The sequence below is a fragment of the Muntiacus reevesi genome, chromosome 16 (genome assembly GCF_963930625.1).
Source record: "Muntiacus reevesi chromosome 16, mMunRee1.1, whole genome shotgun sequence".
In the NCBI taxonomy this organism is placed as follows: Eukaryota; Metazoa; Chordata; class Mammalia; order Artiodactyla; family Cervidae; genus Muntiacus; species Muntiacus reevesi.
In genome coordinates this window covers 9,138,539-9,154,093 of record NC_089264.1, presented here as the reverse complement: position 1 = coordinate 9,154,093, position 15,555 = coordinate 9,138,539, and the positions used below count along the sequence as shown (strand labels likewise).

General features: G+C 36.6%; 1 long non-coding RNA gene across 1 annotated transcript in view; it reads left to right on the top strand.

The window, feature by feature from the left end:
- Positions 1 to 13,010, top strand: part of LOC136147807 (uncharacterized) — a 43,590-nt gene extending 30,580 nt beyond the window's left edge. The window contains exons 3-5 of the long non-coding RNA XR_010659398.1: positions 8,481 to 8,567; positions 8,989 to 9,037; positions 12,954 to 13,010. This is a non-coding gene — a long non-coding RNA (uncharacterized lncRNA). The remainder of the gene's footprint in view (positions 1 to 8,480; positions 8,568 to 8,988; positions 9,038 to 12,953) is intronic.
- The last annotated feature ends 2,545 nt before the right edge of the window (positions 13,011 to 15,555 follow it).

Below are 15,555 nucleotides of genomic sequence, written 5' to 3'. Positions count from 1 at the left end.
ATCTTAGAAATACCTACATATTTCTAATAGATACATGGTTGAGTATATGTGTGTGTGCATGCTCAGTTGCTTAGTCTTGTCCAATTCTCTGTGACCACAGACTGTAGCTCCCCAGACTCCTCTGCCCATGGAATTCTCTAGGCAACAATCCTGGAATTGGTGACCATTCCCTTCTCCAAGGGATCTTCCCAACCCAGGGATCAAACCCATGTCTCCTGTGTCTCCTTCATTAGCAGTCAGATTCTTTGCCCCAAGCCAACTGGGGAGCTCATTTTAATATAAAGGAAGTTTTTAAAATTAATTTTCAACTGTGGTATTGGAGAAGACTCTTGAGAGTCCCTTGGGCTGCAAGGAGATCCAACCAGTCAATCCTAAAGGAAATCAGTCCTGAATATTCACTGGAACGACTGATGCTGAAGCTGAAACTCCAATATTTTGGTCACCTGATGTGAAGAACTGACTCATTGGAAGAGACCCTGATACTGGGAAAGATTAAAGGCAGGATGAGCCGGGGATGGCAGAGGATGAGATGGTTGGATGGCATCACTGACTGGATGGACATGAGTTTGAGCAAGCTCCAGGAGTTGGTGATGGACAGGGAAGCCTGGCATGCTGAGGTTCATGGGGTCGGGAAGAGTAGGACATGGCTGAACGACTGAACTGAACAACAAAGGATAAAGAAACAAGAACAAGTACATGAAAATTTCCTCCTTCTCACGGTGAATGGTATGCTCTTACCCATATTTGTAGCAGATTGCAGTTACAAAGTGATTGACACTGGTCCACCCAGGAGAGGATCTGTGTTTCCTCCTCTGGAATCTGGTTATTGGGATGGGGTCCATGTGAATCTGTAGAAAATGGTGGAAGCAAATTCTGTGTGATTTTAATGCTAGGTCTTTTTTTTTTTCAGTTTTTTAAAATGGTTTTTATTTATTTTATTTTATTTTATTTTTTTCATTTATTTTTATTAGTTGGAGGCTAATTACTTCACAACATTGCAGTGGGTTTTGTCATACATTGACATGAATCAGCCATGGAGTTACATGTGTTCCCCATCCCAATCCCCACTCCCACCTTCCTCTCCACCCGATTCCTCTGGGTCTTCCTAGTGCACCAGGCCCGAGCACTTGTCTCATGCATCCCACCTGGGCTGGTGATCTGTTTCACTATAGATAATATACATGCTGTTCTCTCGAAACATCCCACCCTCGTCTTCTCCAACAGAGTCCTAAAGTCTGTTCTGTACATCTGTGTCTCTTTTTCTGTTTTGCATATAGGGTTATCATTACCATCTTTCTAAATTCCATATATATGCGTTAGTATGCTGTAATGTTCTTTATCTTTCTGGCTTACTTCACTCTGTATAATGGGCTCCAGTTTCATCCATCTCATTAGAACTGATTCAAATGAATTCTTTTTAATGGCTGAGTAATATTCCATGGTGTATATGTACCACAGCTTCTTTATCCATTCATTTGCTCATGGGCATCTAGGTTGCTTCTACGTCCTGGCTATTATAAACAGTACTGCGATGAACATTAGGGTGCACGTGTCTCTTTCAGATCTGGTTTCCTCAGTGTGTATGCCCAGAAGTGGGATTGCTGGGTCATATGGCAGTTCTATTTCCAGTTTTTTAAGAAATCTCCACACTGTTCTCCATAGTGGCTGTACTAGTTTGCATTCCCACCAACAGTGTAAGAGGGTTCCCTTTTCTCCACACCCTCTCCAGCATTTATTGCTTGTAGATTTTTGGATAGCAGCCATCCTAACTGGCGTGTAATGGTACCTCATTGTGGTTTTGATTTGCATTTCTCTGATGATGAGTGATGTTGAGGATCTTTTCATGTGTTTGTTAGCCATCTGTATGCCTTCTTTGGAGAAATGTCTGTTTAGTTCTTTGGCCCATTTTTTGATTGGGTCATTTATTTTTCTGGAATTGAGCTTCAGGAGTTGCTTGTATATTTTTGAGATTAATCCTTTGTCTGTTGCTTCATTTGCTATTATTTTCTCCCAATCTGAGGGCTTTCTTTTTACCTTACTTGTAGTTTCCTTTGTTGTGCAAAAGCTTTTAAGTTTCATTAGGTCCCATTTGTTTTATTTTTGCTTTTATTTCCAATATTCTGGGAGGTGGGTCATAGAGGATCTTGCTGTGATTTATGTAGGAGAGTGTTTTGCCTATGTTCTCCTCTAGGAGTTTTATAGTTTCTGGTCTTACATTTAGATCTTTAATCCATTTTGAGTTTATTTTTGTGTATGGTGTTAGAAAGTGTTCTAGTTTCATTCTTTTACAAGTGGTTGACCAGTTTTCCCAGCACCACTTGTTAAAGAGGTTGTCTTTTTTCCATTGTATATCCTTGCCTCCTTTGCGAAGATAAGGTGTCCATAGATTTGTGGATTTATCTCTGGGCTTTCTATTCTGTTCCATTGATCTATATTTCTGTCTTTGTGCCAGTATCATACTGTCTTGATGACTGTGGCTTTGTAGTAGAGCTTGAAGTCAGGCAGGTTGATTCCTCCAGTTCCATTCTTCTTTCTCAAGATTACTTTGGCTGTTTGAGGTTTTTTGTATTTCCATACAAATTGTGAAATTATTTGTTCTAGTTTTGTGAAAAATACCGTTGGTAGCTTGATAGGGATTGCATTGAATCTATAGATTGCTTTGGGTAGAATAGCCATTTTGATAATATTAATTCTTCCAATCCATGAGCATGGTATGTTTCTCCATCTGTTTGTGTCCTCTTTGATTTATTTCATCAGTGTTTTATAGTTTTCTATGTATAGGTCTTTTGTTTCTTTAGGTAGATATACTCCTAAGTATTTTATTCTTTTTGCTAGGTCTTAAACACATTTCAGCTTTCGTCTGACTTTCTCTCTGTCACATTACCCAGCCATGGCGCCCAGTCACTGTGCTGGGGGAAGCCTGGACCAGCCTGTCAGGAGAGACCACGTGGATCGGCCCTGTGAGTAAAAACTGAGGCTCTTATATGACAGGCAGTATCTGCCACCACATTGAGCAGTAAACTATTCTTCCAAAAACCCTGGTCTCTGGGGTTTCACACCCGAGGCCACTAACATTGTGGAGCAGAGGCAGGCTGTCATTACTGTGCCCTGTCTGAAATACTGACCTCAGAATCAGTGGCTGTTTTGTACCAGTGATTTATATAGTAATATACTATAGAGCATTTGGTGACTGGAGTAATATTTAATCTTTTTAAAGAAGTGGGTGTATCTTAGAATAAGATACATAATAGATCAGATTTTTTTTTTTTTTTTTTTGGCTGTTCAGGAGATTTAGCCATAAAATTAACTTATTTCTATATATTAGACTTTGCTTCCCTGGTGACTCAGTGGTAAAGAATCTGCCAGCCAATCAGGAGATGTATATTTGATCCCTGGATTGTGATGATTCCCTGGAGAAGGAAATGGCAACCCACTCCAGTGTTCTTGCCTGGATAATCCCACGGACAGAGGAGCCTGGCAGGCTACAGTCCATGGGGTCGCAGAGTCAGGCATGACTTAGCAACTGAACAACAATAATTAAACTTTATTCCACTAAATAGAATAAACTATTTAATTCAGTTTTATTGTTAGCATTTCTAAATTGGTCTTAGTAGTTGAGTTACCAGTGAGAAACCAGGTAGTAGAATTTGCCCATCCCCGATCACATGAACTGATAAGAGGGACTGCAGTTTAGGGTCTTAGCCCTCGTTTGGTTATCTTTGCTTGGGTCTGCAGTTTCTTCCTTTTTCAGTGTTTTACCGAGATCACCAATCCCCTCTGTTTGGGATTAGTTGGAGTCATGGTAGTAAAGTCGCAGTCCAGGACCCTGAAATCCTGACTTTCCGGGAAGAGGGTGGCTGCTTTGTGAAAGCAAATTCCCTGTAACTGGAAAGAGGGAAGACAAAAATGGGAAGTTGAGCCTGCTTTGTTCTTTAGACTTATTTTGGTTTTAATGTTCCTCCACTGGGAACTAGTTCAAATACTTGAAGCCTCAGAGAAACCATCTTTCTTTTCCTGTTAATAATTTTGTGATTCAGGGCCATTTATTTCACATATCTGAACATGCATATTTATTTCCTGTGGTTAGTAAACCAGTCTTACAGAGATGTTATTGTTAATAAATGAGATTGTAAATGTAAAGTATCTAAGACTGTACTAAACTAGAACATAGACACACTGTGTGTGTGTGTGTGTGTGTGTGTGTGTATAAAAGATTGAATGAGCTAGCTGCAAATAATATAATAACCCAAGGTGCACTCATTCCCTCTTCTCTGCATCTTGCCTTTCTTTGGGAGATCTCATCTAGTCCTTCAGGCCTCATCTATATGGTAAATTTATACCTGTATCCCAGAATTATTAGACAAAAGCAAGAGAGTGTGCTAGAAACAGTGATGATATATCTTAGCTGAATACAAAAAAGAGTGAGGAGAAAGAGAAGCTTGGACATAAAAATGATAGAGGATTCCACTGTCTTGCAAATAAGGCTTTGGAAAAACAAGATTCTGGGCATGAAAAGTGTTGTGCATTACTTAGGAATAGCAGTTTTAAAGGGCAAGTTAGCAGAATTGTATTAGAAAAGAGAAACGTTATGGTAGGGAAAACAAAGCACCATAAACAGAAGAATGCAATGGCGAGGGAAAACGTGCTAAGTAAATGGAGATGTGCGGCCTGGTGAATTTGGTGCTGTCATCACCTGGAGCCTGGCGAGTGTCCATGACTCAGCAGCGCGCAGACAAGGCCTGTGGTCTGGGGACAGTTCTCTGGTGTGGGTCGGTGTTCCTCGTCACCCTGCTTACAGTGGTGGGTACCCCAGCCCCAGGCGGCAGCCAGTGTCGCGCCCCGGGAATTTTGCGGCTCGGCTCACGGAGTTCAGGTGCTAGAAGGCAGCAGCTGGATTGGGTGACAGAGTGCCATGGTCGTGCTTGAGAAGATTCATTGTTATAACCATTTAGGAAGATAGCTCGCATGTGTAGTTTGTTTGCAGATGGAATAACACCTACCCTTTAAGGTTCGATTTCTGGTAGAACTGCATCACAGTCATGGAAGATGGCAGAGTTTAACCTCACGCTCATGAACATAAGTGGCTCCATCTTCCTGATACAGAGAGTGTGGAAAAAGGGAACAAATGACATTGCAGTTTGAAAATTGAGTAACTTACATCTCTAGTCATACCTGGAAACAGTGGGTGGTGTGATGGGAGAAAAAGAGGTGGAAAAAGTCAGAGGATGACATTGAAGTGGCGCTTCAGATATAGCAGGAGAGGGTGAGTCAAGACCTTTAAAATATTGTCACTTTTTAAAAAATCTTAGGCTAGTTTGGAGCAGAAATATGGGTAACATCAACAAATATTTGTTTCCAATTTATTCTTAAGATTTACAACCCACCCTGCAGTTTCTGTTTGTGTATTTTTTTCATGCTTGTTTCTTCCTTTTCTGTAATCATTTTTTTTCTCATTAATCTGTGTCTACAGTAGAAGATAAAACATTTTCCTTTTGCAATGAATGTTAGTTTTCTGTTTATTAAAAGCTTTCTTGAGATTCCTCCCATTCTAATTATGTATCCAATTTGCATGTTAATCTTCTTCCTTTTAATTATTCATAGCTAATATTTGAGGTTGTTTTAAATTATTCTAAAAAAATTCCTACATTGTTTGTGTGTGTATGTTTCCCATGGAGTGGTAATTTCTCAACTCTGGCTATAGGTGTGGGAATATCTGTGAGTAGTATTTAACCCTATCCTCAGAAATATGATTTATTTAGGAGATCTGATTTCTGACAGTCTTGAAAGCTCGACTAAGTGGTTTTAATATCATTTTAATGTACAGTGATGAGAATCATGGAATTAGATTCTTGTTACTTCTGAGAAGTTTTACAGGCCCCCTAAGTGATTTAAATATGGCTTTAATGTTCAGATAGGAATAAGAATCATTTAATTAGAATATTTGATTGGAAATTAGACATTATCTTGATATTCTGCTCCCTCTTTCACTACACTTTTTATACAGATGAAAATTTCTGCAGTGGAATTTAGCCAGCACTCTTGCAAGTTTCACTGAAGGAGGTGTCATGAGGATGCCAACATCTGACCATGCTTGTCACATGGTCACAGCATTTCATGTATAAGCCACTTATCAACAATGTGTCAGAGCTTCATATGGTCTCTAACATTCTAAAAATTCTTTTCTGCATTAGGCAATCCATCTATGTATTTTGAGTGATGAGTCATAGGCAGCTTCTTCTTGAGCTCTTTCATCACTAAATGCAAGTTCTTGTCTCAGTAAGAATTCCTGGGATTAAAATGAGTCTCATGCATTCAGGCACCTGATAGGACTGGTGAAAATCTTGGCTGTTTTATTTATATGTAGTAATGGAAATGATCTTTGTATATAAATAGTCACAGGTGGCCACATTTATTGTGTGTAAACATCTGGAGCAGTTGCTAGGAAAATCTCACTTATAACTTGATTTATTTCTGCATTTATTTAATACACCATCTGCTGATGGATAACATTAATAGATTTTTCCTTATAATGTGGTTTGAGAATAATTAAATCTGTTTACTATTCCCAGCAAAGGCCATCCTGAACATATGAATATTGTTGCTTTTGATTGATATCTTTGGGGAAGTTACAATATCTTTTCATTCATTCAGGGTTATAATTCCTGTTTGTTTTGTTACTGCTTCATTTCTCGCTTTAACAATTGCTTGCTTAAATTACTTATTCTTTCAATACTCACTATACAGATAGAATCAGCAAGGTGCTTCAAAGCATTTCTCTGATAGCTCAAAGGCATCAGATCTATTCTGCCAGTACAATGTTTGCAAACTCCACGCTGACTCTCCCAGACTGGCAAAGTGCCAGGTGCAGATTTATTCACTATAGAGAGGAGGCATTTGTGTTCATGACAGCCTGTGTGCCTTGAGTTGATGTCCAGATAGAAAAGTTGTGGCTAGTTAAATGATATATAGCTGATACACAAGAGAAGTTGTATGAAGGAAAGAGTACAACTATTTTCACTGTTTTGTAGTTAGATAAATGTAAAGATGAATTCTGTTGCTAGCTTTAATATGTTAGATGGCAGTAGATGTAGCATTAATTCTTCCTAAACCTAAATGGTAGAGTTGTTTTGAGGATTAGATCTAGCAGTTTATTGAAATTTTCCAGTACAATGCTCAGTAATAACAACTGGTGTTAAAAATATCTCTTGGTGGCGTTATTGGTATTAAAGGATAATCTAGGTATGTTTTTCCATTGGATGTTTCTGCTCAAGTAAATATCCTGTCCTCAGACTTGGTGAACTGAGCTGAATTTTTATGAATATTTTGTTTTTCCTTTCACCATAGACAGAGGAGTGTAAGCTCACACTCCAATTCCTTTCTTCCTCTCTGTAGGCTCAACATTGATCAGATCTCTTTGATTTTCAGATTTTGACTCTAGATTTCAGAGGAGGAAAAGTCACTTCATATCTATTATTAATTGCACATTTTTTTCATTTCAACTATATTTAGACCTTCCATTTAAATTGTGTTCCTCTGTGGTTCCAAAATCTATACTTCAGTTTGCCCTTGACTCAAAAAAGAGGAAGATGACTTATGCTCCACCTCCTGTGAGTAAAGTGCCAAGGAGTTCTTCACTTCTGTAGTTGGTAGGACTTCTGCAAACCACAAGCTTTGGAAAAAGCATAGGGACCACAAAGAGGACTGGTCCTGAAAAGCACTGTGAAACAAGCAGGAAAATGAAGTAAAAGGAAGGTCAGTTCTCAGTTTAAGGCGTTGGTCTTGTCTCCACTCACAGAGGTGAGAAGTATTGTTTGACAGAAAAAAATGGTAGTTAAATCTTCTTTGGTGAAATAAAACTATTTGGGGAGAAAAAGTAGAATAGATTATATGAGGTTAACTCATAATTTACTTAATACCAGACTCTTTTTACTGTTTTCTGTGATGACGCCTCCATAGTCAAGATTTAGAAGCTGTAGGACCCTTACTGACACCTGTCTTAGAGCACTCTACCTTCAGTGTAGTAGTCTGGAAGAAGGTTCCCTGGTATAGGGTCTTACTTGTAACATGAAAAGCCTCTGCAATAAATAAATATGGAAAGAGAAACCTGGAAGTTTTTTCTATAGGTTTGAGGTTTTTTTAATTTCTTTTTTACAAACCCTTTTTACTTTTGTATTGAGATGTAGCTGATTAACAGTGTTGTGGCAGTCTCAGGTGGAGAGCAAAGGAGCTCAGCCATTCATACACAGGTATCCATCCTCCCCACTCCCCTCCCGTCCAGGCTGCCACGTGACGTTGAGCGGAGTTCCGTGTGCTGTGCAGTGGGTCCTTGTTGGTTAGCCTTTTTAAATACAGCAGTGTGGACATGTCCATCCCAGACTCCCTAACTATCCCCCGCCATCCTTACCCCAGCAACCATAAGTTCATTCTCTAAGTCTGTAATCTTTCTGTTTTGTAAGTTCATTTGTATCATTTCTTTTTAGGTTTTACATATAAGGGATGTTGCGGTTTCCCAGGTGGCAGAATGGTAAAGAATTCACCTACCAATGAAGGAGATACAAGAGACGCAGGTTTGATCCCTGTTTGGGAAGATCCCCTTGAGTAGGAAATGGCAACCCACTCCAGTGTTCTTGCCTGGAAAATTCCATGGACAGAGAAGCCTGGCGGACTACAGTTCAGAGGGTTGCAAAGAGTCACCCTTGACTGAGCACACGCACCCTTCTTGGGCGGAACAGCAAGGGGTGTGCACACATCTTGACTTCTCACAACCCCTAGTGGTTTTTCTGACCATGTTTTCAGATTTCATGATTCTGCTAAGTTTATCTTTTAAACTCAACAGGCGCACTTGAAAGGGAGACTTTACAATTCTTGTTTGTGTTATATATTATTAATAGTTCATTTACATAGATAAACATAAGTGGAGTATTTTCATTATAGTCACCATGGAATGTTCTTCTATGCAGAAGTAATATTTGTTCTGTTTTGTTCCAGAATTCAGAGGAACTAACACATGAATTCCAAAGCAGCAGACTTCATTTAGGTAAGAAGAAATTGTAATAATTAGACCTTTCCAAAGATGAACAAACTGTCACAGAAATTGTTCTTTTATTCATTCTTGTAGGTATCCAAATAAAATTTGGGTTACCCTCTATTAATGAGATAATAGAAGTTTGGCTTAGATAACTTTATAAATTCATTTTATCCATATATACTCATGACAATAGGTGATAATTTACAGAAATATCATATATGGCATGTGTTTTCATTTAAGCTTGTTTATGTAAAGTTAGGCATTTTAAAGTCATTAAATATGTTTTTCCAATTTTCTTTAATACATTTTGAAATACAGAAGTTGTAGTAATCTCTGTGAATAATTTTAGATTTAGTTGATAGCAGATATTCTAATTTGGAATTAATATGAAAAATCAGATATGTAACAGAAGAGCATCAATATTTATAATTAATTACTTAGAAGTATATGATTTTGCCTTGGGAATTTTATAAACTCATTTTGTTATTAAAAGGATTCTTTAGAATGTGAATTTGATAGCTAATGTAACAGAAACTAGGTTCTTAAAAATTGTAACAGATAAATTAATCACTGGTTTAGTTTCATTTATACTTTTTAAAATTAATAGTTAGTTGGAAACATAAAGCTGTAACCAGGTTAGTCATTATGATAGTTTTAATATGTCAGTCAAAAATGGCCCCAAATGAATGGCAGAATAAGGACCTTCAGAAACCCTGAATTCCATAAAAAGAATGAGAAAAATGGCCAAAAAGTCAAAATAAAACTTTTCAGAACTCTAAATTAGTCAAAAGCTTGTAGTAATATAGTGAATATTTATTCGAGGAAAATAAAAAAATGTTAATGGTACACTAGCAAATAACTATTTAAAACAAAGGAAGGCCATAATGAAAGTAAAGGAACCAAAAGAATAAGAAAAATGTTAAATAAATCATAAAATGGCAGATAGAAATCAGCCATGTGAGTAATAATGCTCAATATAAATGGATTAGACATTCCATTCAAAAGGGACAGAGTGATAGAATGGATTAAAAAATCCAGTCCTACTATATACTGTCTGTAGGGACACTTTAGGTTCAAACACAGATTAGTTGATGGAAATGGAAAATGAATGGACAAAATGAATTGATTCTGTTGGAATGGAATGGAAAGATGTGCATGAAAACATTAATCAGAAGAGAGCTGGATTTGGTATACTAATGTTAGGCAAAACAAACTTTAGTACAAAGATAACTAGAAACAAATAGGTTATTTCATGATGAATATGTTAATGTATCAAGAATACAGAAAAATTAGAAATATATATGCACTTAACACCATATATATAAAGAAAAAAATTGACAGAATGGAAAATAGGCAATGCAGTAATAGTTGAAAGATTCAATGCCTCACTTTCTATATTGATTAAGACAGCTAATTAGGAGTTGAATGAGGAAACAGAGAATTTGAACAATAAACCAATTGAGAGTACTGCTATAGAACCCTCCACCAATAGCCCAACTAACTTACAACTATAGAACATTCTACCCATAACAACATATATATTAATTTCAAGTTAATGTGAAATATTTCCAGGCTAGATCATGTTAGACTATAAAACAAACCTCAATATATTTTAAAGCATTTAAATATTACAAAGTATATTTTCCAACCTTTGTAGAATAAAATCAGTAACCAATAACAAAGAAATTTGGGAAACTATATGTAGGAGGAAATAAAAATATCCACTCCTAAATTACCAATGTGTCAAAGAATAAATCTCAAGATAACTTAATCTCAAGATATAAACTAAAATGAAATACAATGTTCCAAAATTTATGTGGTGCAGCTTTAAACACATTGTAAAAGTCTATTTAAAACAAGAGATAATCAAAGATATTACAAGAAAAAAATACATATTTGTGCATAGAATGAGAGCACATCCATCAATAAGGTAATGAATACTTCGTAAATGTTTTGTTCCTGTAAGAATCTCACCTACCTTATAACTCTTTGATAATGCTTTATATATTTATTTTATGCAGTTTTCACAGTCTTTCCTAAATTTTGGGTACAGTAGAAGCTTTAAAGAAATAGAAAATATTTAAATTCAGATACTACCAGTTTTCTTTTAATGGTTCCTTCTATGCTCAGTGTCTATTCATCATATAATTTAGAAACATATTTCTGAATATCTCTACACAGTGACAGCTTTTATAGTAGCTTTCATTTACTGCATTTTATTACTGTAGTCAGCTGAAGACCTGAAGAATCAAAGTAAAGTGTTAGAGTATTTAGATGAAACATTATTATCATCTTTGAAGTCCAATAGACCTGAGTTGCATTCTGCCTTTATTCCTTAATATTTATGTGACTTTGGCTACAATCTTTTTCCACCATAGTTTCTATACCTGCAGCATAGGTATAAGAATATCTACATCATATGCTTATTTTGAGTAGTAAAATAAGTGAGATTGAGAGGCATTTGCATAGAATGCATGTCAAAGGTAGAAGTAGATATAAAATAAAATATAAAAATAAGCACTGCATAGTATATCAACATAAAAACATTCATTAATAAGTGCTGTATTTTACAAAATCATTTTGAGCAGTATTTATTCAATCAGATTCTGGACTTGCTTCCTAGAAGTCTACATTATTACCCCTACTTCCTAAAATCCTGATTCACTGGTTGGAGGAGGACTAGAATAGAAAGTTGTATTTTGCATAAATATCTCTGAGACTAGCTTATGTTTATGGAAACCCACTTCTTACCATTTCTTTAAGACTAAAAATATAATGAGCCATATAAAAAATGTTATTTCAAAATGTTTCATTTTTTCATCATATGGAAGAGGATCACTGGTGTGTTTGTTTGATAGTATCTAATGTATTCACTTGGGACTTCCCTGGTGGCCCAGTGGTGGGGTCACAAAAGAGTCAGACAAGACTTAGCAACTAAACAACAGTGAATTCATTTAGATGACTTTATCATTAATGAATTCCTTTAGAATGATAGTTTACAAGACCTAGAACTCCTAGCTTTTAATTAGCAATGCATTGTTACCAACATGTTGCTTTGGCCACCTGAATTTTTAGTAAATGGGCCACTTATTTTTTTAAATTCATCAATATTTACAAACAGCATGTGCTTGTGTGCATGTTAAGTGTTAGGTCAGTTCAGTTGTGTCCAACTCTTTGCGACCCTATGGCTTTTAGCCCGCCAGGCTCCTCTGACCATGGAATTTTCCAGGCAAGAATACTGGACTGGGTTGCCATGCGTTCCTTCAGGAGATCTTCCTGACCTAGGGATCGAACCTGCATCTCTTAAGTCTCCTGTATTGCCCGGCAATTTCTTTTCTTTTCTTTTCTTTTTTTAATTGGAGGCTAATTACTTTACAATGTTGTAGTGGTTTTTGCAATACATTGACATGAATCAGTCATGGGTGTACATGTGTTCCCCATCCTGAACCCCACTTCCACCTGCCTCCCCATCCCATCCCTCTGGGTCGTCCCAGTGCACCAGCCCCAAGCACCCTGTCTCATGCATCGAACCTAGACTGGCAATCCTTTTCACATGTGATAATATACATATTTCAATGCTATTCTCTCAAATCATCCTACCCTCACCTTCTCCCACAGAGTCCAAAAGACTGTTCTATACATCTGTGTCTCTTTTGCTGTTTCACATATAGGGTCATCATTACCATCTTTCTAAATTCCATATATATGTGTTAATATACTATATTGGTGTTTTTCTTTCTGACTTACATCACTCTGTATAATAGACTCCAGTTTCATCCACCTCATTAGAACTGATTCAAATGCATTCTTTTTAATAGCTGACTAATATTCCATTGTGTAGTTCTTTAACCACTAACTCCTTAGGTATGACACCACCTAGGCAATATTTATAATATGTGATCCCATTTACCTCCTACTATTATAGAATGGGCTTCCCTGATGGTTCAGACAGTAAAGAATCTGCCTGCAATGTGGGAGACCCAGGTTCAATCTCTGGATTGGGAAGATCCCCTGGTGAAGGGAATGGCTACCCATTCCAGTATCCTTGCCTGGAGAATCCCATGAACAGAGGAGCCTGGCGGGCTAACGTCCATGAGATCACAATGAGATGGACACAAGTGAGTGACTCACACACACACACACTTACACACTATAGAATATCTATACTTGAGTAGATATCTATATTTTACTACAATCTAAACATTCTACCAAACTTATTCTTCAGAAATTAAACAAAAGAATTAGAAAATGTTTAAATCAAGAATAATCAGATTAAAGTTATTATATTGCCAGAAAATTGACTAACACAGAACCTGGCATTGATATTTTAAGGTCCTAAGGTAAAAATGACTTTATCTGTTTATAATTAGCATAAGAAACTCACCCATATACCAATGTTCTTTATAAGCAATTTCAAGGGGATTACTATCAAAATTCAATTTTGAAATGATTCTGTTAACATGTTAATGAAAGGATTTCAGTTTATTTCCCCTGAGGAGGTCAGAAACACTGGTAGGATGTTAGATCCAAGAGTTGTAATATTTTACGATGGTTTTATTTTCAAAGCACTGTGTGCCAAATTAAACCTTGGAAGGAAGTTGATGTACCATTTGATTCTATAATTATTGACTTGGCCATGGACAAGCTGCTTACTGTAGTTACAGCTGAGAGTAGATTGCCCAGCTGTTACTGACGCTCTAAGGCACTGTATAACAGAACAGTAGTTTCAACCCACATCTCAGGTTCTCTATTCTAAACAAATATGATAGCTTGATGATTTTTTTTTTTACCTTTTTTCAACAGTCCATGAGGAAATCCTTAAGTATATGCTTAATAATGCATTTATATTCAAAATTAGGCACTGCTAATTAAAAGTAATAAAATAGAGTATACGTCTTCAAAATAAGAAATTCAAGGTTATTTCAAAATTCTTATTGCAATAACATATATTTAAAGTATCAATTTATCAAAAATGATTGATTTATATGTGCAGGAACTAAAAAGTAATCATGGTAAAATTAATTGAAGTAAATAAATATTCCTTAAGTTTTATTTTTATGATTCATTTATGTGAGTGTGATAAATTTCTCATGCTGATCTTCTCATGTGGAAGCTGAACTGTGATGAAGTAGTTGAATTAAATTTGAAATATTATTGTGTCCAATGTACATAGCGACTTGAGGATTGTGTCACACTGAAGAATTTAAAAGTCCCTGTAATGTTATTTTGTGGCTCAATATCAATGAAATTATTCATTTAGAGTACCTTTTACATTTGGTTGTTTCAGTCAGCTTTTGCTGTATAATTAAAGTACCTAATGGTTTTTAAACAATGTATTTGGCTTCAAATTTTGTGACTGTAATTTGGGTTGACATAGGTGGGTACTTTATTCGCCTCAGTTGATTCACCTGTGTATGGATCCACTGTCAACTACCAGTCAGCTGGGGAAGTCAGCACTGTCTAGGGATTTTGAAATCTGGGTAGGCATGTGTTACAAGGTCTGCTTCTCTGCTGACAAAGAATTATCTTCATTAGGACTAGATTTTGCTCCCTGGAAGTGTCAGCTGTTACTTGTAACACTGCTTTGGTGAAGCAAGAGAATAATATGATGCTTTCTCACAGGCTATACAGAGCTCAGAAGAATATGCCTCACTAACATATGATTTAGATGTTCAAATATTTTGGATTAGAAATTACAGTTTTTTATGATGTGAAGACCATTTGGAGTTGAATATAACTTAAATGTCATTTTCTTAGTAAGGATTGACATTTTCAATTTGGCTTTTATTTAATTTTGTCTTTACAACAAGAGAGCTCCTAAATTCTTGACAGAAGTCTCTGAAGACGGAGGCAGCTTAGACTCCCGTCTGTTTATGGAACTTTTTGAGAAATGTATTCATGAGTTGGCAGAGACAGAGCCCTTGAAGCCTGGCGTATCTGATTATCATGTCAGAGCACAGGAGAGCACTCTAAGGCATTAAGAATTCTCAAATATTAGTGGTGGTTTTCCCTAAAGGTAGTTAAGTAAACTGACAGTTTAGCAAAGTAGCACATCTTCTTGATTATCCTTTCACTGACTGACTGAAATCTCATCACAAATGCAAAGTATTCTCACTTCCTCACTTTTAGATTTAAAGTTCCAGGTTTCCATTTTATGTAGAATAATGTACAGAGTTTGGGCTGATGATAACATGATTTTCATTACACCTCAAATAATAAAATTATGTTCTTTAATTTATAGTTGTGAAAATATTGTGAAATGGGTGATTTTATTTCTTGAAACTATCAGCTATTAAAATACTTATAATCTTGCTTGTAAGCATATAATTTTATTAGTCTTGAAAGTGTGAAAATGAAGCTTGCTCTGTTGTGCCTGACTCTTGGCAACCCCACGGTACTATACAGTCCATGGAATTCTCCAGGCCAGAATACTGGAGTGGGTAGCCCTTCCCTTCTCCAGGGGATCTTCCCAACCCGGGGATCGAACCCAGGTCTCCCACATTGCAGGCGGATTCTTGCCAGCTAAG